This window comes from Schistocerca piceifrons, unplaced genomic scaffold (assembly GCF_021461385.2).
Source record: "Schistocerca piceifrons isolate TAMUIC-IGC-003096 unplaced genomic scaffold, iqSchPice1.1 HiC_scaffold_2356, whole genome shotgun sequence".
Classification (NCBI taxonomy): Eukaryota; Metazoa; Arthropoda; class Insecta; order Orthoptera; family Acrididae; genus Schistocerca; species Schistocerca piceifrons.
In genome coordinates, this window is record NW_025728290.1 from 5,387,372 (window position 1) to 5,414,227 (window position 26,856).

The window sequence follows — 26,856 nt, forward strand, 5'->3', positions numbered from 1 at the left end:
TAATTATTCATGAACTATTATTTGCCCACATGTTAGAAATATAAATGACATGAATTTGTTTGTTCTGGATCTGGACATAAACCGAGCACTTGAAACTAAATGACGAAACTGTTTCCACTACATTAAAAATCACTACCGCCGTGTTAAGTAACCACGAACGACTTTAAATATATTCTCCTTTACAAGTAACCAAGTATCCATGTGCTGAAAATTGGAATGCTATGATTTAAAATGTTGTGATGGAATTCCCTACCCAGCACGTTATCTGATTACTAACTAAGTAAAATCAGATGTTAGAAATCGAAATTATTTATCAGCTGCGAGCTGTATCAATATGAGATGAGGATACAATTGGTTTTGCTTGCCCAGAAATCGAACGCGGCGAGTACTGTCGCTGTTTCCCATCCATAAATAGACGTTAAGTATCAACTACTTGCTCACCAGTAGTGAGATGCTCGAATGCTTCACTAGAAATAACGGTACCTATTGTTATTGTTGACTATTCAGGAACAGACATAAAATATGAAAATTATTTTTCGGTGGTAGGAAAGTGTGCCATGCTAGGGCGAAAAATGAAATTATGAATATGTTTGAGCTGGACCAGGATAGCAACCCAGATACGTTCCATTCCTAGAGATCCGAATTCTAATTCCAGTCGAGGACCAAAAATTACAACGTCTCAAGTCCAGATTAAATTTGAACATTGTGAACGAAAGAACCATTCCTAAATTAAATGAAATAAACTTATTAGTGCTAGTTCACTGCCAACAGAGTTTGTGCCTTCGGCAGCTGCCGCCTTAGTTATGGCGGCATTTTAACAGACTCTGAAGCTGTAGGTAGTGAGGGGATATTGTGTTTGATGCGGGTTCTGAACAACTGCGCGCCCTAACTTTCTGGACTTGGCGTTACCATAGGTGTATTAGATCTTTTCGTGAATGTTAAAAATGCACGCCACGAGAGAGAATCGAACCTACAGCCCGCAATTATCAAACTACGATTAACCCAGCAAACCACTGCAACTCACAGGTGGCAACTTCCTGATTGTGTTGTGTCCAACGATGCGCCTAGAAGCTTTGAAAAAATCCGGCTCTCTCGATTTACTGGTTAATTACTTGCAAGTTTCTAATGCGGGTATTATTCTAATCTCATGACTGCGTGATATAAGGACCATTCTAGTCTTCATAGCTCGGACTTGATGCCAATACGAAATTTTCTCTGTGACAACTAATATTTTAGTTCGAGAAATACAAATATAGCGTGTGAGGTTACTAGATAATTCTATGATTACTGGCATGATTGCTATTATTATCTTCATTATGCTCCTACTACACATGTGAATGAAGGAAAGATATATCGTCTTTGTTCATTTTTAGAACCATCTGCCCAAATATAGTAATTATGTAGTTCCTTCCACGTATAGGGAATAGTTTTCGACCTAATGTCAGAAATCTCCAGGTCTTCGTTAATCACATTAAAATTAAATTAATTGCTGAAACCTTTACCGGTTCCCGTGAGATCATCGAAATTAAGCGCTGTCGGGCGTTGTCGATCCTTGGAATGGTGACCATCCAGGCCGCCATGCGCCGTTGCCATTTTTCGGGGTGCACTCAGCCTCGTGATGCCAACTGAGGAGCTACTCGACAGAATAGTAGCGGCTTCGGTCAAGAATACCATCATAACGACCGTGAGAGCGGTGTGCTGACCCCACGCCCCTCCCATCCGCATCCCCCACTGAGGATGACACGGAGGTCGGATGGTCCCGGTAAGCCACTCGTGGCCTGAAGACGGAGTTCTGAAACTTTTATTCGGGAGTAGAAATCGTGTTGCTTTTCTTTATTTATTTGTGCTTAGCAACGATGCTTGTAAAATGCGAAATCTGGAGGTAAAACACTATTAAAAATGCCGCAATGTTAATGTCTGCCGTTAAATGTCCAGTGTTTGCTTTACAGATGTCTTGGTCAGACTGTTGTGAATCATATGGGAGTTACATTGCTGCTGATTAATATCTCCCTTATTTTTTGTGTCGTGTTTAATAAACTACCGAAAAGACAATATTAATCCGTATACAATATAGTAATAAAATTGATTACAACTTTTACATGATAACGGTACAAAAAGTCTGCCTACTTAAGGCAAAACACCCCAAATCATTACGAATTAGCAAGAGAGAGTAAAAAAAAAAAAAAAATTCAGTGCCACACTTAAGTCAATATTATTGACAGAAGCAGAAAAAATTGGATTAAGATGTGTGCAATGCTGTAAATGTTGTGTCTACACATCCATAGACTAGAGAGTAGAGGTAGAGATATACTGGCAGACAGGTTTTCATTCGATTTCCTTACTTATTGTTTATCTGCCTTCGAGATTCTATTTTACAGAGGAGGAAAAGTATTCTCGTCACCAGTATTTGGACCGACAGCAAGCGCAGTTTGCAATTTCATATCCAAACGTTTTACCCCTAAACTAGCAGCCATCTGCAACCAAACTTGCCTCCTTCACACCTCAATCGTAGATTCGTCAGTTAAACAGCGACGTAAACAGCGAAAGCAGCTGCAGTTTCTGTTGAAACGAGCTTCCTGGAATCAAAATTATTCATTTAATACCTTCTATATCATCCTCTAAGGGAGAAACATTCAGGACATGTAATTAGAATGGTAAGATATTGTGGCCGAGCGGTTCTAGGCGATTCAGTCTGGACTGAGCGACCGCTATAGTGGCAGGTTCGAATCCTGCATCGGGCATGGATGAATTTGATGTCATTAGGTTTGTTAGGTTTAAGTCGTTCTAATTTCTAGGGGACTGATGACCTCAGAAGATAAGTCCCATAGTGGTAAAAGCCATTTGAACCATTTGATGAGATCTTAGTGAGTGAATTTAGATATAAACTTTTGCACCAGTCCAGGAAATAATTCGTAGGCCACACTGCTGCCAAATGTATGCTACAGTATTACTAATTTCTATTAGACTGCTGACAGGCAGAAGACGCGTGCTAACGCAAGAAGTCTCTCAGCTTTTAACCATAGGACTAGCTCGAGCATCACAGTGATGGAAGGAGCAAGAGCCGGTTGCTACCCCTCTGACGGCGACCTGAATTAACAAACGTAAAGGCCAATTACCTACCGATTGCAACTTGAACATCAGATATAAATATCGGGGGAATAATTTAAGGGGCCTTCCTTTTAAGTAGCTGTCGTAGCAATTTTTGTTATTATGTCTGATAAGAACTGCAAACAACAAAAAAATATATTCTCCAGCAGCGAATCGGTTCTGTAGTATCACCTGACGCCGTTAACAGAATGAGTAAATAATATTCCTTTTGCTATTAAATACGTGAAAATAATTTTTATTACGTAGGATTTCTTTGGCACTACTGCTGACACATAATAAAACAGAGGAAACCACAACATGACACTGATTACAAAGTCCGAACATCAACAAAGACATTTCGTAAACTGCGAATAACGCATTGTTTCATCTACACCTCGCAAGACGTGTTACGGTGTGTGATAGAGGGCACTTTCTACATCACTATCAATTCTCCAATAGCTTGCTCCGGGTACGAATATTTCGTGGGAAAGGCCATTGGTGGCAAGCATCCATATGCATTCTAATCTCTCTAATTTTATCTTCGCGGTCTTTCTGTGAGACGTAAGTAGGAAGAAGCAATTTATTGCCCGACTGTTCAAGTTACCTACGGTCTAGGTATTAAACAGTAGACCTTACTGCCGTTGAGACTGCCTCTGTTGCAGCGACTTCACCTAGAATCGAATGAGCAACTCTCTTACGCTTTCGGCCAGTCGCGGTGGTCGTGCGGTTCTAGGCGATGCAGTCCGGAAACGCGGGACTGCTACGGTCGCAGGTTAGAATCCTGCCTCGGGCATGGATGTGTGTGATGTCCTTAGGTTAGTTAGGTTTAAGTAGTCCTAAGTTCTAGGGGACTGATGACCTAAGATGTTAAGTCCCATAGTGCTCAGAGCCATTTGAACCAATTTCTTACGCTTTCGTGCTTACTAAATAACCCAGTAACTAAAGGATTACTTGTATCTTCTCTATTTTGGCTGTCCTACCTGGTACTGATCTCAGAATGATGAACAATATTTAAGTATTGGTCAAACGTTTGTAAGAAGTCAAGATTGTAAGAAGTCAAGGAACATAGCGTCTACCCGGTCACTGTGTAACGCCGGAAATGCATATCCTCCTATTTCCATCTATTGTACTATAAATTTTTTTCCTTATTTTTTTACCTGAAGATATGACGTTTCTGTATCTTTGTATATTGTAATTGTTTTACTATTTGTATATACATGCATTTATGTCGATGCATAATTGGTTTGTTTTGTAAATACTATTTGTATTTTTACGCTGGGTCTTGCCTAGGGAAAACTGTGCTATCGACCGAATACATAGATAGGTCGTGTGGAGAACCAAAGTGTTTAGAATCTTTGGTTGTGTGAACTCGGCTGCGTGGAGCGAGAGCTGAGAGAGCCTGGCTGGAGTAGTGCGGTGGAGCAGGTGTGTTGTGTGACGCTCCCGCGATTGGCCGCGCTTTCGGGGTTTGGTAGCATGTAATTGCGCTCGACTTGCTTTCTTAGTTTCTGACATGGTGTCGCGGACGGGAGCGTTAGCTGGCACACATCAAGAGACCGTTTCGGCTGGAGACCGTGTCGAGAAGAAGGCGCGCCAAGATCCAGCTCCTGCAACAGCGACGGCCGACACTGAGTGACTGTCGCCACCTCCTCGATCGACGACTTCAAACCTTCAATAAACCAACAAGGAAGACTGGTAGCACGTTAAGTTTTAGAACTGTGTGGCAGACCTCAGCTTTTCAAACTGTTAAATTTTTCTCACTAAATTACAGCAACGTAGCATGAGCCTTTGTTGCTCATTGTCCCAATTGCATTACCAAGCAGGGTCCCTTCCTTTTCCGGAATGAGCCCGAGTGTTGTTGAAATTCAAACGCCAGCATTAAAGTAATATCATTCGATTTCACTGCTTTAATTTCAAAGTTCAGTTAAGGTATTCAAGGTATACAATATTTAGACTACACAAGCACAAATTAAGAGTACGAGTTTTGTTACCGTATTTTATCTTACCTGTGACTGCAGCTCAGCTTGGTACGTACTAAATTTTACTGTTGTTAATTGTTCAGAATCATTTAATTCAAGTTCAAACTTAGATCTCTTATTTCTAAATTGCGTAGATTCAAGTAGCTTTTGAAATGATTGTTAAGGTAGCCCAAGACTAACCGTATTTTACTGAATTTCGATGTGCTTCAGAAACAAAGCTCACTATTAATTTCAGTCACTAAATTAACTTTCAGTTTTCCGGTTTTATTAATTCTTTTGCTAAATTCAGTCAGAGTGTAACGAAATTTATTACTTCTGACAAACTTTCAGTTTTCACACTACACGTGGCAACTGAAGGTCAACCTTCAGTTGCCACGCTTCTAGTGCTAATTATATGTGTAATAACCTTTATTTTTCAGTTACTATAGTAATTGTCCATAGGACTGGCGACTGTAATTTCCCCCAAATCTCAAATATCTAATTAACACCAATTAATTGTTAACGTGACGACCGCACATTTACTTTCTTTATTAATTTTACCCTTTTATCAAAATTAATTTCCACCTATTTCATTTGCATTTTTCCTTTCATTTAGATGTAACCCTTTCCTCCCTCTTTACAGACAGATTAACTTCGGTGACGACTGCTTTTCCCATATTTCCATTAGGTACACGCAGTTTAATTTTTCACTGTCATTAAGGTAGATAAGTGGGGGGGAGGTTACAACTGGTGTCTACTGTTTTCTGGAATTATGTGGACGAACAGTGTGTTCTGAGTTGCACACGATCCTTGTTTACGGACATGGTGTTGATTCTTACAGAGTAGATTTTGAAACTCCGAATCTTGTTTAATGTGAGAGCATGAAACATATTACGAAGTTCTACAACAAACCGACGTCAGAAATGTAGACATATAGTTGTGTGCATCTTTCCGACGACCCTTCCTGAAAATGAGAGTAACCAGTGCTTTTTTCCATTCATTAAGATGGCTCATCAGGACATCTAAGGTAAAATGATGTAAGGAATGGAGCAAGTTCTTTCGCATACTGTGTTTATAATCCAGTTGCTATACTTGCAGGTGCCGTGACCATTCTTCTGATGAGTGATTTCTGTAGTTTTACTATCCCGTGGTCACATATTTCTATATCTATTTTGTCGTTCATGTGACGAATTATAGTGGAGACGATGTTCCGTTTACAGAAGTAACTTAAGTCTATATTTAGTATGCACTATACCCAGAAAAATGAAATACAACTTATCACGACAAATGTAGAAAAAACTTCTGTCTGATTAATTCAAAGTACCCCAAATCGTTAAGGATTATCAACACATTACGTAACTTCGGCCGCGAAATGTTCTTTGTCTATGTTCAGTCCACAGTCATACAGGAGCGTCACAGAACTACCACAAAAGTTTGGAATTTAGCAGTGTTTAAGATACATAAAGTAATAAAATAAATGTAAGGGAATAAATCCGAAAATTGTTGATTTGTAATGATATGGCTCGATAAAGTACATTTTCTTTACCATTTTTTATCCATCTGTCTGTCTTTCCGTCTTCTAAGACCTCTTGTTCTCACTGCATGTAAAGATATGAGGTAGAAATTTGTGCCACGTGGTGAGGTCAACGGTCCCGTGGCTGTGTAAATAAATTTAAGTTCCTAAGTTACTTCTCTCGAAAGATACAGCCTGGTATGTCAAACGTTCTGATATTCGCAAACGTAATCCAAAAAAGCTACAGACGACGGTTGGCCGGAAGTATTAGGGCTGCTGGTTTAGCGGTAAAGTACGAGCCTGCATTTAGGAAAGTGTCAGAATAGAATCTCGTTTATACCATGGATTTTTCAGTTTCATTTTAACCTAGTGTTCACCTCTCAATGATGTAACGATTGGCCAGAATCATCGCGTGTTTCGGTTTACCCATTTAACTGTACTTAATTCTCCCCACTTGGATGACTAGGGTAGTTTAGGGACACACAAGTCACCGAAGTGGTGTCCAATAAAAAACCTTGCACCGGCGCATTAAGCAAAATGGATTACTGTTATCTATGTACGTAATTGTGGTTATACAGAACTCACATAGAGCGACTCATAATCGCACTTTTCTGATTATTCGCTTTCGGTATTGTGTTTTCCACTCAGTATTAAATAAAAATAAACTCTCTTTTATGCTCCCGTCGCCACTGGAGTCTTACCGGAACGAATAACTCAATGTAATGTGCCTTCTTATTGATGTCAAACAAAATTAATTCTTTCGCTTTGATTGCCTCGTCGGATTTAACATCATTTGCCATGCGCAAAAAAAAAATATTGTTCCAATAGTCGTCTTGATCTTCTCCATCAATGATCACAAAGTAATTTAAAATCAATAGTCCTCTGAATGACCGAAAAATAGTGAAATAGGCTAATTGTGTTATGTGTATATTATGGTCTTCTTCTTTTAATTAAATGTCTTAGCTGGTGACGAACAACCGTTTTCAGTTTAGTTATATTACACCATTTGAAAAAAGTTTAAGACAAACACATTTTCCTTTCGTTCACAGTAACGTAAATGCTCAATAAGAGTAATCGAACGTTAAACGAAACGTTCTTTTGTCAAAGTTTCCTCCCTAACTACACAGTGGATTCAGTATCGTGTCCAGTTTCCATCTTCCTCTACAACAGCATTTAGCCGCCGGGGAACAGAGCCAACAAGTTTCCGGATGAATCTGTTATTCTGCGACAGCTCTTCCCATGAATTAAGAACTGCTTCGGACAGCGATGCCTTGGATGTTGGTGTAGGTCTTCTACCCCTAATAATTTTCTCCATCTGTGCCCATACGTGCTCTACAGGGTTGAGATCAGCACCTTTTGGAGGCCAGTCCAGGAGATCGATGTCTCCATACGTTTGAAACCATTGTTTTACACAATTCGCTGTATGGACTGGAGAACTATCATGTTGGAATATTACACTGCCTCCTGAAAACCTCTGACGAACAGAAGGAAGCATTATGTTCTCCAGTATCTGGCAGCAGTAATGACTAGCAAGTGGACGGTCCAGTTCCCACAAAACGCCACAACCATCTGCTGATATCCATCCCCAAACTGTGACAGCAGTTCGGCCGCACTTTTGCCTCTGATGAACATGGTTTCTGTCAAATGTCGCTCCACGCGGACGATATACAAGGACAGAACTATCTGGCGTAGTAGAAAACACCTTCTCGTCCGTAAATATAACTTGCTCCCAGTATGAAAGTGACTTATTCCTGTACTCCAGAGCGAAGATCAGCCTGGCAGCTCTATGTTGCTCTTCCAACATTTCCATAACCGCGGATTTTCGTCTATACCTTCCCTTCTCGTTGAGACGTCTTCGTATGGTCGACCTGCTCGCGCCTAGCTGGATGTTCCTTATTTCTGTGCTGGTCCTGAATAGGTCGTCATTACTGCATTGGAGTATACTATTGTCTTTGTTGTGTTGGCAGAGGAGCCAACACCGTGTTACTAGTGGGGGCCGAAATGTACGCGTTTTAGCTCACGCAGGCTGGCGTGATGAGGGAAGGACTGTACTGACGTGAGGTGTGGAACATGACAAGGAATTAGAATTCAGAATGCGGACGTAATTAGTTTCACATTTAACTTTAATCCATTAATGATGAACGTCGCACTTGACGGTACATGATTCACAATATTATCTGTTCATAATACAATCTTGAATATGGCGCCTTGCTAGGTCGTAGCAAATGACGTAGCTGAAGGCTATGCTAAACTGTCGTCTCTGCAAATGAGAGCGTATGTAGACAGTGAACCATCGCTAGCAAAGTCGGCTGTACAACGGGGCGAGTGCTAGGGAGTCCCTCTAGACTGGACCTGCCGTGTGGCGACGTTCGGTCTGCAATCACTGATAGTGGCGACACGCGGATCCGACGTATACTAATGGACCGCGGCCGATTTAAAGGCTACCACCTAGCAAGTGTGGTGCCTGGTGGTGACGCCATAGTCTTGATACTCCGAGGTAGTCCGTGGACGCCCAGGGCGACGACGGCGGTTGACGTGGCCTTCGTCCGCCATCCTCTTTACCAAGAGATGAATCGTAGATTTGCTGTATCCTAGGGCACGGGAAATGGCGCAGATACAGTATCCATCTTCATAAAGTGCAAGAATGTGACCTTTATCGAATTCCTCGAGCTGAGACATTGCCGGTAAGGACCTAGTGACAAGGCAAGGCGAATGAAAGGGCCATACAAGCGGGAGAGCACTTTCTTCGCCTCAGAAGTCACATTAATTTCCGTCAACATGCTACGAAAAATATTTCATAAATATGTTCCTCTTAAGGATTATTTAGAGTATCATAGCAATTATTTTGTCTTTAATATTCATACTTAGTAATAATGAAATCGTTTTCAGAGATTTAAAGCAACATTTAGATTCATGCAGTGATTCAGGTCATGGTGCTCTCGCTAAAGCACGCCATACACGTCTGTAACAACAAATTCAGTCAGTGGCGGGTTAGCAGTGTGGCTAAAGTGCTAGGTTTGAAAACTCTTAGAATGAGATACGTATCCTGCCATTAAAATTATTTTTTAATTTGATGTAAACAACGAGTTATTAGTTTAGACGGACAATGCTACTTTTATCGATCACATTATTTCTAGTATAGTGTGTATACGCCTTCGAATGCTCTGTGGATGAAATCGAGAACATTTAATCTCCAGTAGCTTCCGTATTATAAATACACCTCAGTTTCAAGATGAACTCAGCCTTCAGTATATAATACTTCTGTGTTTCTAGCAGTACCATACCTACAGGTGGTAATCGCTGCTTCAACTAATGATTTCTACAGCTATACAAACACAACTTGTGCTCTCTCTTAGGATAAGTACTTACGCAGTGCCGTCAGACGAAGAGATATACCTGCCCCAGACTTTGGGGGCGTTGATTTAAAACTCTTCTGCCTCGAAAATGAGCATTTCATTATTGGGAAATCAGAGAACGTTGTTGCTTAAGACGTATTAAGAGGAAACTAAAGGCCTTCACCTATTACAGGCCACATTTTGTCACATTTCGGTGGCAGGAAGGAAGAGAACTGATCAATAAGAAAACAAATCTCCCATCAGGAACGGAGGAACGAAATTAAACCTCTCGTGTTGGGAGGTTATGTGATTTTATTTCAGTGATTACAGAATCAAGTGGAAAGATCAATGCAGTTGGCATCACGAGCAAAGTGCTGGTGTATGATGTTGCACTACCTGAACCGGAATTGATACAGAGCCTTAAATTCTTAAATTCTGCAAACAGTATATATCCATTGCACACGAAATTAATGTTACGGTATAGTTGTGGATTCGTGTTTGACAATTACGTGATGTGGGTACGATTCTCACATAGGTCGTTGATCTTCAACACTCTCTAACGGATCTACTGCATCTCTGGTAAAGCCAAGGGAAGTATATTACGTCATACCATAGTTCAGAATACTCATAAACCCCATATCCCTTCGACAGCAACAGGGTTAGAGCCTGTTTAAATTGCGCCACAAGAAAGGCTGTAGTCGCTGAAGACAGAAATTCTGTTTGGGGTAAACAAGCACTACATTTTTTTTCACTTAACGACTCCAATTGACATTACATCCTCAGGGCTCATATTTAATGTGAATTTGAGACGTAGAAAATTCGGTTCTCTATGAATGGAAAGTATTTGGGTTGGAATCCTGGTCCATTACAAAAATATTTACAATTTCCTTGTAAGGCATAGTGTGTGCACACCGAAGTATCAGCGAAAAATAATTTTCATTTTTAATCTCCGTTCATGAACTGTCAACATTAACGAGAGCTGCCATTATTTCTAGTCAAATATGTAAGCATCTTACTGCCGACGAGCAAGCAGCTAATAGTTCGTATCTGTTTATGGATGGATAAGGCCGACAGTGTGTGCCGTGTTCGTATCTTGGGCAGAAATTGAGTATATCGCTGTTACATATCGATAAATATCGCTGCTGGTGAATTAGATACTAAACATTTGATTTTACTTAGTTATCCATCCGATAACGTGATGGCTACAGAACGCTGTCACGGAATTTTACATCAGACCATTGCAATTTTCTACACGTGCTCACTTGGTTACTTGTGAAGGAAAGTGTTGTGGGTTGGCAGGAGGGCCATCACCATGTTATTAGAGGAAGCCGAAAGGCACGCGTTTTAGCTCACGCAGGCTGGCGTGAGGTCTGGAACAGGACAAGGAAATTAGAATTTAGAAAAAACGGACGTAGCTGGTGGAATACTTAACTTTAATCCATTAATGATGAGCGTCGCTCTTGACTGTACATTATTCACAATATCTATAGTAAATGAACAAGGCGCCTTGCTAGGTCGTAGAAAATGACGTAGCTGAATGCTCTGCTAACTATCGTCTCGGCAAATGAGAGCGTATTTTGTCAGTGAACCATCGCTGGCAAAGTCGGTTGTACAACTGGGGCGAGTGCTAGGAAGTCTCTCTAGACCTGCCGTGTGGCGGCGCTCGATCTGCAATCACTGATAGTGGCGACACGCGGGTCCGACGTATACTAACGGACCGCGGCCGATTTAAAGGCTACCACCTAGCAAGTGTGGTGTCTGGCGGTGACACCACATTCCTCCCCCGCAAATCGGCGTACGGTTGTGGCATAAGGCTTCCGCCCGCCATGGGGAGGACCCCGTGTTGACGTATGCGACGAGATGGGGAGCCTAACAACAGGCGAGGCTGTGACACCCGCACCCTGCCATTCGGACCGCGGAGAGCTACGAAACGAATGAAAACCTGCTCCAGGGTGCACGCCAACATGCGGTGTATGCGCCCGCAGAGAGACAGGAGGGGCCGAAGGGTCGACCTCCATCGGGCCGGGGCACCCGACGGGCCAAGACGACATATGGTCTGGAGCGGGCAAGAATTAAATGTCGGAGGACAACTGGTCACGGGAAGCGATCGGCGGCGCGTGACCCAGGGAGGCGCCTGGCGGTTGCAGCGACGCGTCCACTGCGGGCGCCGCCGGCGGGAGAACAGGCGGCGGCGGCGGCGCGTCGCCATGGGGCAAAATGGAAGGCAGCGTCGGGAACACCTGGGGCTGAGGCGAGCCAGTAGATGGGTCCCCAAGACGCTGACCGGACGGCAGCGTCGCTGAAAGCAGACGGGGAGCGGCGGATCCCGTGCGACGACAGAGGCGCAGCTGATTGAGATGCCGACGCACCTCACCAGAGGCCCCCAAAACTAGATACATAGCGCGGCCGAGGCAGCGAAGAATGCGCCCTTCGAGCCAACGCCGTGAACCTCGATAGTAGCGGTAGTAGACAACGTCGCCTGGGGCAAAAGCAGGTGTCTGCCGCTGCACTGGAACCTGATGCGGCGGATGTAGCAAAGACATCAAGGTTCGATGAGGGCGACCGTGGAGCAACTCAGCCGGCGAGCGACCATCTCGGGGCTGAGAGCCATACGAGGACAAAAAGAGCAATAACGCATCCTTCCGAGAATGCGGCTCTTTCAACTTCAACACCTGTGACTTGAAAGTCCTGACCAATCGTTCAGCGGCACCGTTTGACTGTGGCGAAATCGGCGCGGACATCAGATGTTGAATACCATTGGCCTTCGAGAATGACTGAAATTCTGCGGACACGAATTATGGGCCATTGTCGGAAACAATAGTCTGTGGAAGACCTTCAATGCAAAAGATAGCGGATAACGCTTGGATGGTGGCAGATGACGTCGTGGCAGACATCCGGACAACAAAAGGAAAATTACTGAATGAATCTGATTTAACCAACCATCGAGCATTCCAGAATAGACCAGCAAAATCGATGTGTAAGCGTTGCCAAGGGGATGTGGCTTTTGGCCATGCAAAGAATTTCCGTGGTGGTGCTGATTATTGTTCGGCACACACCATGCAAGAAGAGCACAGATTCGTAATCGCGGCATCGATTCAGAACCAAGTACAGAGCTGACGAGCAAGTTGTTTCGTTTTCACTATACCCCAATGTCCTTGGTGGAGAAGCTATAAGACAGAGGACTGTAACGAACGTGGTACCACGACCCTGGACTGATCATTATCTGAACGCAACAGCAAAACACCACGTCGTACAAAAAGTCTCTCCTGGTGAGCAAAAAATTGGCGAACCAACGGATCCCCGATCCGTGACTTTGACCAGGGCCATTGCGTAGCAACAAAACGCAGAACGGTAGCAAGGACAGGGTCGGCAGCTGTGGCTGTAGCTACGCGACGAAAATCAATCGGAAACGATTCGACCACGTCATCGGTTTCCGAATCAATGAACATGCAAGCAAGTTCGGGGGAATCGAATGCTCTATCCTCAGCAACAGGCAAACGGGACAACGCATCGGCGTTCCCGTGCTTAGCAGTGGAACGACGCAAGATATCGTAGCGGTACTGCGAGAGGAAAATAGACCAGCAAATGAATTTCAGCGCTGTACGTGGAGGTACAGGCTTGGTCGGATGAAAAAGCGATGTCAAAGGTTTGTGGTTTGTGATGATGGTAAAGTGACGACCATACAAAAAATTATGAAACTTTGTAACACCTAATACGAGAGGCAATGCTTCTTTCTCGATGTGTGAATAATTTCTTTGTGCAGCCAAGAGCAATTTTGACGCAAAGGCAATAGGGCGATCGTGCGCAAGCACAGCACCGATCCCGAAATCCGATGCATCCACCATCAACAAAAGGGGCTTCCAGGGATCGAATGGCTTAAGGCAAGTATTGGAAAGCAACGCCGATTTCAACTGGCGAAAGGAGCGTTCGCATTCCGTCGTCCAGACGAACGGAACACCTTTACGGCGTAAGCGATGAAGCGGAGCTGAAATGGAAGAGGCCTGTGGAACATAGCGATGATAATAGTTAATTTTTCCCAGCACACTCTGTAGCTGCTTCAAATTATGCGGCGAAGGCAAGTCTTGTATAGCACGGAGGTGCTCGGGACTGGGATGTATGCCTTGGGCATTGATTACATGTCCCAGGTAAGGTAAGTCACGAGCAAAAAACACACATTTGTCCTTCCGCAAGCGAAGACCTTTTTGTCGCGAGACCTGAAATAATGTTCTGAGATTGGCTAAATGTTCTTCGAGAGAGCCGGATTTTTTCATAGCTTCTAGGCGCTTTGTTGGACACAACAACACAATCAGGAAGTAGCCAGCTGTGAGTTGCAGTGGTCTGCTGGGTTGATCGAAGTTTGATATTTTGGGGCATACCTTTGATTATCACTTATGGCAAGCATTCTTAACATTCACGAAAAGATCAAATTCACCTATGGTTCCGCCAAGTCCACAATGTTAGGTCGCACAGTGGTTCAGAATCCGCATTAAACACAATATCCCTTCATTACCAACAGCCTCAGAGCCTGTTAAAATGGCGCCATAACAAAGGTGGCAGTCACCGAGGGCACAAACTATGTCGCCAGTAAACTAGCACCACAAAATTTATTTCATTTAATGTAGGAATGATTATTTCGTTCACAGTGTACATATTTAATTGGAACTTGAGACGTAGCAATTTTTGGTCTTCGACTGGAATTCGAATTCGGATCTCTAGGAATGGAACGTATCTGGGTTGCAATCCTATTCAAGCACAAACACATTCATAATTTCATTTTTCGCCCTAGTATGTGCACACTGACCTACCACCGAAAAATAATTTGCTTATTTAATGTCTGTTCATGATTAGTCAACAATAACGATAGGGACCGTTATTTCTAGTGAAACATCCGATCATCTCAGTACTGGTGAGCAAGTAGTTGATACTTAAAATCTATTTATGGATGGGAAACAGCGGCAGTATGCGCCGGGTTCGATTTCCAGGCAAGCAAGACAAATAGTACCCTCATCTCAAATTGATACAGCTCGCTGCTGGTAAATAATTCGATTTCTAACATCTGATTTAACAATCCTATAACGTGCTGGGTAGAAAATCTCGTCACAACATTTTTAATCGTAGCATTCCAATATTCAGCACATGCATAGTTCGTTACTTGTGAAGGAGAATATATTAAACGTCTTTCGTGGTTATGTACAGTCAAGTCATATTGATACTGTAGTATATTACAACTGATGCGTATTCTTAGCGCCTGCTGAAATGTTTAGTTATCGTGGAAATATACGTTATCGGAGAGTACGCTCAGATGAAAAAGTGTTAATAAATAGCGTAGTTCAGTTCACTCGATAAATACGTAAAAGCTTTGCCAATACCCTCAGAAAGAGCTATGGTGAGAGCAGTAGCTACGGTACAAAACTGCCCTAACATGGATTAAAGGTATTGTGTACACTTATTATGTAGCATCTAGCTAAGAAGACAGTAATGCTTTACACGTTAACTGTTAGATTATAAATCAAATTTGATTTTTCCACACCAGTATGTAAAATTATATAATAGCAAATCCAGTTCTGTGTTTGTTTCTTCTCTATTTAATTATTAATTGGTGTACCGAACTCTCTATACTAAAATGTACTCTTTCACGGCCGGAAATATCATGTCCATTATAATTATCCGGGCTGTTATGCCGTGGTCGGTTGATGAATTCTGTGGTGATTCCCAACGTTTCGTCTCCGACTGCGGGAGACATCTTCAAGGGGGGCCGTAGCTTGATGGAAGGTCCAACACACACACTGGCTCGCTACTGACTGCCGCTAAATTCCGTGTCCGCGTCGTCGGAGACGAAACGTTGGGAATCACCACAGAATTCATCAACCGACCACGGCATAACAGCCCGGATAATTATAATGGACATGATATTTCCGGCCGTGAAAGTTTACATTTTAGTATCAGACGCCTCTACGGGGAGGTGATGTCAAGAGAAGTGCGACGCCTGGAAGGACTCCAGAAGAAGAGAGTGCAGCTTTTGTGTTCCCTCACATTCCTGTCTCGTTGCAGAGCCGTCGGCGTTATACCGAAGTTTCTGAAGATAAAGCGACTGTTCTATTAGGGAAAGGCACAACGCATTTTCAAACGGACTGAGGAGGCCTTACTACGAGAGCGCATTCAGCAGACCCGACGGGACTTGGCAAGCACAAACTGTAAGTTAATGTCTCTCCATATTACGATCAGTAATAAACTGTGCAGCGGTGACTGGGATAAAATTGATAGACTACTGCATGATACCATGGGGAAGCGTATGTTGACGACGTCTAGTAGACAGAAGAAGAAGTTTGATAATTCGCTACCTAATCAGACTGTTCGGCATTTAGACGTTTCCCGGACCGTTATCAATTTGTCCAAACGTTCGTTATCTGACGATGAGACATCTGTGCCTGCCAAGGGAGGAAATTTTGCTGTTAGTCCGCGTTTTGTGCCCACGGAAGAAATTATAGCCAATGTAGAAGCAGGAATTCGCAGTGTAGATTCTGTAACAGCTGAAGAAATCCGTATAGAAACAGTGAGAATATTAGCCAATGCAAAACCGCCGAAAAGTAATATAACTGTGGGTGAGAGAAGAGTTTTAAAACTCCTGAATGACGACGATAGTATTTTGGTTCTCCCAGCTGACAAAGGAAGCGCAACGGTGGTTATGGATGTGGCCGACTATCAGAGAAAAATTACGGATCTACTGGATCCGCAAGCATATACGAAGCTGAATAAGGACCCCACTAACAACGTTCTCAGAACTGTGTCGCGGTTAATAAAAATGTCCTCCATTGAAGAGAGTGTACAGAAAGGTCTCTGCAGTTCGGTTGCGCTACCACCGAGGCTTTATGGATTGCCCAAAATTCATAAAGAAAATGTTCCGTTAAGACCGATACTAAGTGCCATTGGTTCGCCCACCTACTCGTTAGCCAAGTTTTTGACTACGCTGTTAAAACCACATGAGGGGCGTTCAGACTCGTATATAAAGAATTCGACACATTTCATCAGCATATTGAATGGCATAGTGGTCCAACCGGAGGACATTATTGGTCAGCTTCGATGTGGTATCGCTGTTTACCATGGTTCCACTGAATGATGTATTGGAACAGCGAGATCGAATTTTTCTTGCCGATGTTTTAGAGCTGTTTAAGTGTTGTTTGACGACCACATAGTGGATTGAACAGTTTTATGAGCAAACGGATGGCGTGGCTATTGGAAGCCCCCTAAGTCCCGTAATTGCAAACTTATGTATGGAGAAATTCGAAGAACAGGCCTTAGGTACTGCCAGCAAGAAACCAAATGTATGGTTCCGATACGTGGATGACACGTTTGTGTTGTGGAGACATGGTAGGGAGGAACTAAGCCGGTTCCACGAACATCTGAACAGTATAAACTCCAGAATTCAGTTTACAATGGAGGAGGAGGTAGACGGCAAACTACATTTCCTCAATGTGCTTGTGTTTAGAGACGAAAATGGTAGTTTGGGCCACTCAGTGTACCGCAAACCCACGCACACGGACCGTTATTTGCACCGGGATTCGAACCACCACCCACAACAGAAGCGGGGTGTTATCAAGACGTTAGCGGACAGAGCTACAAATATTTGTGAACCTGAGTTGCTCGACGCTGAGATGGAACATCTCCACAATGCAGTAACGAAGAACGGATATTCGTCCGCCGAAATAAAACGTGCATCGAGGCAGCCACGCAGAAATCATACTGACGTACAGGCTACTGCAAAATCTAAGGTTTTCCTGCCGTTTGTTAAAATTGTAACGGAAAGAATAGGGAGGATCTTGACGAAGCGGAATATTACCGTAATTTACAAGCCCACCAGGAAGATACAGGAATACCTTAGGCCTGCCAAGGACGCTCGCAAACCATTGGAAAAATCTGGAGTGTATAGGATCCCATACAGCTGTGGTGATGTTTATGTGGGTACCACCAAAAGAACTGTTTCTAAACGTTTAGAAGAGCACAAGGGAAATTGTAGAAGAGGAGAAACGGAACGATCAGCTGTTGCGGAGCATGCTTTCCAGCCAGGGAACCACAATATTCATTTCGAGGAGACGCATCTCTGTAATAGTACGTATTAATTTCTAATATATGAAACCTTTTCTTCAATTTTTAGATCGTAACACAACTTTTCATTTTCATTTTCAACGGTTTCGTGTAAAATAACATAATACAAGTGAATGTATGACAAAAATCCGTTGTCTCCTACATACTCTGTGAATTTTTAGGCTATAAAAGAAAAGTTATTTTCTTTGTGTTCATTTCTGTTGTTTTTCGACAGAATAATGGGTTAACAGAATGAAGTTTTAAGATTGTCTTATCCAGGCGTACACCAAATACGGTTCAGGAACCATATTACATTCTGATTGAGAGCCACTAGACCGCTGGCACGTCCTTCATAACAACGAATAGCAGAGTATGGAAACAGTTCACAGTGCAATTGGGAAGTGATCAGGTAACAGTTATTATATACAACGTTTTTTGGGGGGGAGGAGGGGGCTAGTATAATATGGCGTGCCTAGGGGCGCAAAATTTTTAAATCTGCCACTGACAAGGGGAGGCCGCCAATTGTGAGATTCAGATTCGATTCATACTGCGCATAATAAAAGCTCATGGCCAGAGGTGTAATGTGGCAAAGCACTAAGATGCACTTCTCAGCCGTTGTCGAGAAAACCGACAGTTAAAAAGTAACCGTTGCGGTGAAATACTCTCTACGATTTACAATTTTCTACAGCGTTGTGGCGCAGCGGTAAACGCTCGGGTCTGTAATCCGAAAGTCGCCGGATCGAATCTCACGCCATGCAACTTTTTTTTTTAGTATTTGTTTCTTTGTAATTCAAATGTGTATATACATACACACACACATATATATAATTCCCGGCAATCAGTTGCAACAATTATGCATATAATAAGTTGTTGAAAGTCGTTTGTCGTGGAAAAACTGGCGACTTCGAACATCATTATGTTTTCCGCAAACAAAGTTGTATTTCACAAATGTTATTAATTGTCTTCATAATGTTTACCATATGTAGTTAACGGAAGACGTAGAAACGATATTCCGAAACGAATACGTATAACGTAAGTCAAACGTTCGAATTAGAATAAGGACCCCACGAACACAGACCTGCTGTGGCAGGTATGAAATATAAACTCCGTTACTCGCTCGTTACACTTGATGGACAGATGTTGAATGGGCCGAAACGAGCCGCCGCATAACAGCGTAGCTGCCTGCTAACTTCGAAAGAAGGTAGATGCGGTCCCTTGCGCAGCTAATAACATCGTCGAAAATCAGTGCGGGCTTGAGAGCTTTGGTACACCCTGTTAAACAAACGGAAAAATGGAGGCGGTACAATTGGAGAGCGATCCGCCTTCACCAACATGCATAAGCAATTCATTAATTCGCGGCATGCAATATATATATATATATATATATATATATATATATATATATATATATATATATATATATATATATATATTTGAATTACAAAAAACTAATAATAAAAAGAAGTTGCATGCCGCGGGATTCGATCCGGCGACCTTCGGATTACAAACCCGAGCGCTTACCGCTGCGCCACGACGCTGTAGAAAATTGATAATCGTAGAGAGTATTTCATCGCTACGGTTTCTTTTAACTGTCGATTTTCTCGACAACGGCTGAGAAGTGCATCTTGGTGCTTTGCCACATTACACCTCTGGCCATGAGCTTTTATTATGCGCAGTATGAATCGAATCTGAATTTCGCAATTGGCGGCCTCCCCTTGTGAGTGTAATCACAGTGAAACATTTATACTTCATATCTTGAATGCTTTTTTGCGGGAACACAGAGGGAATACATGTGAGGAAATTTAAGCTTTTCGAATTTTTGTAACAGATCGTATAGATACACCAGCGTAATAGGGAGCAGGTATACAACTTTGTTTCTCTGTATAACACGCTCACAGTCAACATGGGTGCTACAGGGCTCGAGCACCCACAAAATTTATAGTTTGACAAAAACAAAGAAAATAAATATCTCACTTTCCTTTATCGAAAAGTAATGAACTATTAAAATACTGACATGGAAATTAAAATTTGTGACCTCTAAAACATCTGTTTGTGTCAGATGTCTTTGTGCAAAGGCAACCATCCAACACATACCCATACTCCTTGCCTTTCTCTGGGCAAATCAAAGGCCTCCCCAGAATAACAGTCGCCCTGTACTGTGAATGAAATCCCATGTTTTCCGGTTGCTTTTACGTTTACTTACAAGTGACCCACTACAATACACACACTCCATTCGTGAACAACTGTTTTAAAATATCTGCTTGGCAATATTTAGCATTAATAAAAAAATAATCCGAGATACGACGAAGTCGGTTATTGCCGACTACCACAATAGTTACTTTTTTAAAACATACCAGCAGTGTGGTTTAAGATTCCAGTAAATCTGTTTTCACGTAATCGGGATTGTTATTGTTTTGTTTGTTGACAATGGCTTTGTACGGCGCGAGAGCTTATATTGTAGACTGTAGGAGTGTTACCACATTATAGTACAAAGAAGACCACCACTGACGGGGAGCATGGAGCCAAAGCTCTTCGCCGACGAAAAATTTACGCAGTTTTCAAATTTTGCGCGGTTACTGGATGTGTGTGGAACGCTGAAACAGAATCTGAGAATTGCTTCTATACATATTTTCGAATTCCGAGTAGGTATGGACAATTTCATATATTCGCCATACGTTTGTTGTCGTCGTCACACGTGGATTTTACTGTTACCGACTGACAATAGTGAAAAGCGTGTTCAGCCAAAAAATAAGGAACCCGAAAGCGTGTCTTCAGTCAGTTCCTGTAGTACATCAGTTAGAAGTGTCAAGAAACCGTCAGACAGGTCATACAATGAAAGATGGAAAAATATATTACTTTAGACAAAAAATTGGACAAAGTTTTCTGTAGAGTTCCAGATTAATGCACAAAATTTTACCTGTTTTTATCTATTCCTTTTGCTGTTTCTTTGGTACAACTCTTACGCTTGAAGCTCATACTTGTAAAGAACTATCTGTGGAATTCTATGTGCCAAGGACTTCCATCACAGAAAGTACGCTGCATGGTCCAGTTTCACTAGAGATCAAAGTGAGTACAGTGAGGTGTTATAAGTACAAATCAATTAAATAACAGATAGAACTATAGGTCTCTGCTTATTGATACTGACTGTAAATGTTATGTTATGTTTAATTTTTAATAACATTTACTGGTATTACTAATTTTTGTTTAATCCTTGAGTATAGTAAACGAATGACCTCTTTGTTCATATAACATCGAATTTTACAACACACCCCATTAAATTTCTATTCCTGCCTGCTCTAATGAAAGTTACGTAGTTAATGGTAGGTTATACATTTTATGTCAGCGGTCAGGATTCTTATTTTCGCAGGCGGGTCCGTATCGCTTACGTTGCGCTTCTGGGCCTGTGGGCTGGTCCAGGTAGGGGAGTGTTGGGCTACGAGTTCCGATTTTCATTTCATTTCATTACAATGTGGAAGATTGTTGCTGAAATGTCACGGAAATAACGGGGCGAAGGAGAGAGCGGTTGTTTCAATATTGTACTCCCAAGTAGCTTCCACCGTCTAGCCTCAAGGAAAAGAAAACATCCATGACACTTTCTCCTCTAATTAGCTATATTACAAAATCAGCTGCCTTCCTTCAACGCATTCGATGTTCTTCGTCAATCCTGTCAGGTAATGAGTGCACAGTGCTCTGAAATATTCCAGAATCGGTCGAAAAACCATGGTGCCGGCAGTCTCCTTAACAGACTTCTTGGGTCTTCCAAGGGTTGTACCAATAACCTAACACTTGTTTAACCGTCACCTGAACATGTGATGTTTCACACTGACGTTGTATTCATTTGTATCTTCTAGGACTTTTGTTAAATCTGTAGCCCTCAAATTAATTTAATTTTTTCGATTTTTCGAAACCTGCGGAAACCTGCTTAGTAAGCATGTGGAGAACCTCACACATTTTATTCTTTGGAGTCAACTGTCTACGTTTTGCACCGTGAAGACATATTCTCAACTTCATTTTGTAATTCGCTTTTGTCTTTGTGAGGCGTTCACTAGAGGGCACCATTAGGTGCCACAAATCTAAGAGGAAAGCTATGATCCTACACATAAAGCGATTTACTAATTCTGAGTTAAGACATCTTTAAAGTGCAATCGTCAAAACAATATCAGCGAAAGAAAACAAAAATTTACTTCCTTGGTGGTTGATCGATAACAGGCGAGAAAGCTACACGCACGCGGGTGCCAGAGTACAATACGTGGTAGGTTTGTTAACCAACCAAGCTCCTAGGCCCTGTCTTCGAGCTCCTAGGCCCCGTCTTGCATTTATTAATCTGCGATTGCAAGGCATCTCATTTGTTGGCTACAAATGTCAAATGCGGAGGTCTCATTCCTGTGGAGCAGCTCCTAACACGAAACACCTCCTTTGTACCGCCAGATGTGTATCAACGACAATACTATCGTTTGAGATTATGTTTGTTATGACTCACCCACTATATCCTCCTTGGCTCTAAGCACTATGGGAGTTATGGGAGTTAACATCCGAGGTCATCAGTCCGCTAGACTTAGAGCTACTCAAACCTAACTTACGTAAGGACATCACACTCATCCATGCCCGAGGCAGGATTCGAACCTGCGACCGTAGCAGCAGCGCCGTTCAGTACTCAAGCGCCTAGAACCGCTCGGCCACAGAGGCCGGAATATCCTCCTAATGCGGTTAGCATATCGTATTTCAATACGCAATCAGGCCGCACTGAGTTGGGTTTACGGTGACCTCGTTAAACCTGTTATGGTAAATGCCAGGACAGACCCTTTGAAGTGGCACAGACGGTTTTCTTCCCCATCTTTCCCAGTTTGAGATTCTGCCTCGCGTCTAATCTCATTTTTGGCGAGTCGCTGTACCAGTCCTCCATCCTTTCTTTTAACCTCAATATGACTACTGGTGGCAAGTATCGCATGAAAATTAACTGCTAGAGACAGCTGCCAGTTATCGGATACACTGTTATTGACCATAGTAGTAAATCGCACAAATGTCATCCATCAATGCCTGATTGTCTTTCTGAGTGTGCTGATTAATTAATCTGAAAACGAATGAACTTGAAATGATGCAACTTGAGTTTAGCGACAGCACACACGGGCGACAGGTGTTTCGAATTCCCTCCACTGCTTTCGTCGTTTTGTTAAACACAAGTAGAACGCACTGTCACAAATGTTAGACCTTACTCAGCTTTAGATTCTGTTTTCCAACGTATGAGAGACTCTCCTCGTAACGTTAAAAATGGGAAATATCCTAGTAATCATCGCACGATCTATATTACAAACATGAACAAGTTAAGACCATAGTTAAACACGCTTCAAGCAACATGCCATATAAAATCGCCATGGAGCATGCTGAAACAATGCACTATATCATATGCGATGATAATATTATACTGGACTGGCTAATTCGAGTGCAAAAACCTGCGATTGACAACACAGGCTTTATGCCCATAGTTTCGCGATAACACGAGTGGACGCTGGTCTGTATCAAGCGGCCGTTGGCTGATGGCGCTGAAATTGGTCTTACCATGACGGGCAACCAAAAGACCTTTTACAAACGTATTTCTGGAAGATTTTTCTATTATTGGCAGCTTAGAAAATGAATTCAACTGAGTCTGACCATCTGCCAGACTGATGCTATTACCAGACAGACGGTATATAGCTTAAAAAGAAAGCATAAGAATCGGTCCTATAACACGGCTTTGTGTTCGCTCTGCAAGACGTTGACTGCTAGACCGCAAATAACAAATAATATATTCACTACGAAAGCTCTACTGGAAGTCAATACTTCTCTTACTGCGTGCATCTTTCCCCATTACGAGAGAAACGGGATGTTAACATATGTGGAATTTGGAGGTTGGCTGGACTGAGACTAGCGTGTAATGGCTAAGGTGTGGATACGATTCCCGCTGTGGTACCAGTTTTGAACAGGCACAAACATATCCTCTTCACCTACAGTATCGCCAAGTAAAGAACTTCGGACTGTGTCACGGTTCCACATCAACATTAAGCATGTCCTTCGCTGCTGACGGGAACAGAGTCGGATTAGTTTTGGCTTTCAGAGGCGGAAGCCGCTGCTTGCCTGAACTCTATCCCTAGTAAGCCTCCTTTCACTGGTGATGTTATTTTAGATCACCAACCAGTCGTCTGGTAAGGTAACAGGCATTTTATTTCTTAAGTGACCTTGAGATTATGAAAATATTGGCACTGACATGGGATTCGAGTTCCCATTCCAATTTTTATCTGAATTTCAATCCTTCGAAAAGATTCTATCCCATCATTTGACTGTTTCCTCACGATGCCAAACTCCTCGAGGTCTCTGCGAATGGGGCGATCCTACTAGTGAAAGGGAATTTGATAGTAGGCAACTCTTCCTGTGGTTTTAACAACCAGGAAAAGGGTGATGTTTGAAACTCAGGCAGGACAGAACTATTCGTAGCAGTACCTTTAGCCAAACATGTGCACAACTCGCTACTGATGAAGGTACAATACAGACACTCAAGCTTTATGTGGTTAACAATGGGTTTAAATTTAGATCATGAACAAAAACTCGTCATGTCACTTAATGTGATAAGACTTCTGAAGTGCCCTTATTATCATGAAATTTAACTTACAGGCATTAGCGTTGTCTCATCTCTAATACCGTGTTTTCTAATATTTGTTGTATACGGCTGCAAGTTTACATCTGGACTGCCATAATGAGCAGTGGTCTCTAGTGGCCTCTTATGGTAACCAGTGTGTATACTCAAACGACTGTACCCAACAGAAGTTTCGCGTTTAGAGGACACGCGACGCAGCTAAGTTATGATGTTGCGTTCAACAATGTCCTACTTTATTTGCTGTCAAGAGTACATTTAGTCCACTCAGCCTCAACATACCAAATGAGGAATAGCTGGAACATAAATTCGAAGCTCAAGTCGCCAAAGTGGAGTCACGTGAAAAACCAGGCTCCAGGCTGGGTAACTCATAAACTTATTTATTAGCAGCAAAAGCATCAGTCACTATTCATTCTACTTCAAGAGCGACAAGCTTGACAATTTGGGTCAGAGATCTTCATCTTTGAGAGAGTCCAGGCCCATTTTATTTGATTTACATTTTTGATCACTTTCGAAAAATTTTCTTTGAAAGTTTTGTCATCGAAATAAACAAGAATACTGGTGCTCTTTGATTTTCGCCAAAATAGAGCTTCATCTGCTTCAAAGTATTTTAGAATTATATACGTATTCGTTCGTTTACGTTAGTCCAAAGTTTGCCTATGAACCACATTTCCTCTACATGAAATACAAGAAGCTTTAACATAGATGGTTCTTTCTTTCGAAAATATACATATTAACGATATGTTCTTTGTTGCAAGTATAACCACTCATTTGAAAATAACGACTCATTTTTCTGGTCCCTTTTCACCTATATATCTTTGAAGGAACAGATTTCTCAGAGAATCCTTGCTAGTCTCCAAGTATAGATCAGGGTGGTGAAAGATTTGCAAATTTGATATCTCCTTCCATCGTCCATAACTTTGCAGAAATTGCAGCCTACCAAAACAATATCCACATCTACGATACAATACTTATTGTGAATATCTCGCTTCGCCGCTTTCGGCAGACACTAGAATCAGTCTCCGTCTTGGCAGTATGTTCGTCGTTCGGTACTTCCTTGACATTTTTCTTATATGTTCCGTCAGCTTCTTCGCCGGCACATCACACCTCCCTCTTGCTTTTCTTCAGTTGATTAAATGACACCGACAGCAATCCATTTTGCCGAACCGCGGTATTTCTAGCGATCAGTTTCAGTGCTTGCGTTCCGAAACAACAAGCGCACTGCTGTGAACAGCGCAAGTTATTTCCGAATATGCACAGATTTACTGTCTCTTCGCCTACACATATGAAGAAGGTAGGATGTAGTGCAGTTAATTTGGATGCGAGATGACGAAGTAAATTAGTATGGCGTATTTCGATTATTTCAGTCTCCTGCTTTACAAAGCGATAGTAAAACCAATAAAATTATATACATCCCATACACGAGGACATACCGAATCAATGCATATTGATAAAATTTTGAAAAGAGATACTGCAAGTAATATTGAGTGGTCGTTGGTTCATTGGTTCTTAGAAATTCAAAAATCCACAATTACTTAGTATTAAAACTATTTCCTATATCTATTTGAGAACAGACCTATTCCATACCTGAAAAAGTTTACAGCTAACTGCCGCACTCAGCCAGTACACTAATGTGTTAATTATGCACTTACAGCATCTATTAACAAGACAAAACTGAACAGTCTAAGTCGGTATTGGTGCAATGTTAGTTACATAAATGAGCGTTTTTTAGTAATCTGTCTTCTGAATGGTTTGGTTTCATGCGGTCCGCTACGAATTCCTCTCCTTGTGCCAGTCTGCTTGTTTCAGAGTAGCACTTGCCACCTTCGTCCTCTTTTATTTGCTAAATGTATTCGCATCTGTCTTCTTCTACAGATTTGCCACCACTATGGCTCCCTCTAGTACCATGAAAGTCACTCCTCGTGGTCTTAACAGACGTCCTACCTTCCTTTCCTCCTTATCAGTGTTTTTCTTACATTCCATTCCTCTCCGATTCTACGTAGAACCTGCTCATTCCACCTTACTTTCAAAATTAATCTCTAGTATCACATCTAAAATACTTAGATTCTTTTCTGTTCTGGTTTCCCAACAGCCCTTGTATCACTACCATACAAAACTGTGCTCTCCAAACGTACATTTTTAGAGCTTTCTTCCTCAAATTAAAGCCTACATTTGATAATGGTAGACTTCCCTTGGCAAGTAATACCATTTTTGACAGTGCTGGTCTACTTTTGATGTCTTCCTTGCTCCGCGCGT